Raw genomic sequence first — 858 nt, 5'->3', positions numbered from 1 at the left:
GAGGCCAAGATAAAGATGTCAGGGCACTTAATTAAAAATTCAGGCAGTACCAAAACCAACAAACCAAACCCACTGTGTCGAGTCAATTGTGGCTCATGGCAACCTCATCAAGTACAGAGTAGACTGCTCCCTGGGGTTTCCTAGACTATAATCGTAACAGAAACCATTCTCCAGAACTTTCTTGTGGTGACACTGGGTGGGTTTAAGCTGCCATCACCTGAGCCAGCTAAGTTCCTCATTTAAACCTTGTTGTTGTTGTTGAGTGCTGTCTTGTGGCTCACAGCAACTCTTATAAGGTTTCCAAGGAGTGGTTGTTGAGTTTGAACCGACATTTCGGTTCAAATGAACTTTCAGTCCTGTGCTTATCCTAGATCGTCACACCAGGACCTTGTTGTTGTTGTAAAGTGCCGCCAAGTTGTTTCTGACCCACAGCGACCCTGTATAGGGTTTATGAGGAGCAGCTGATGAGTTTGAACCACCGACCTTGCAATTCAAATGGCTTTGCAGTTTGACGCATTAACCCACAGAGCCACACCAGGACCTTACTTGCCCAATAATTCCAAACAACTACTATGTGGTCAAAAGGAGCTCTGATAGCTTACTGGTCACGAGTGGGTCTGCTAATCTCAACATCAGCAGAAACTGCCAGTCCATCTGTGGGGAAAAGATGAGACTTTCTGCTCCTGCAAGAGTCCTGATGTGGCGCTGTGGGTTAATGCGCCAGACTACAAAGCTGTTTGAACTGCAAGGTCGGCAGTTCAAGCTTATCAGTTGCTCTTTGGAAACCCTATACAGGGTCGCTATGGATCAGAATCGACTCGATGGCATTTAACAATAACAACAAAGATTTACAGCCTC

The sequence above is a fragment of the Chrysochloris asiatica genome, unplaced genomic scaffold (genome assembly GCF_000296735.1).
Source record: "Chrysochloris asiatica unplaced genomic scaffold, ChrAsi1.0 scaffold00381, whole genome shotgun sequence".
Classification (NCBI taxonomy): domain Eukaryota; kingdom Metazoa; phylum Chordata; class Mammalia; order Afrosoricida; family Chrysochloridae; genus Chrysochloris; species Chrysochloris asiatica.
The sequence above is the reverse complement of the archived record's forward strand: the minus strand, read 5'-3'. Positions refer to the sequence as shown.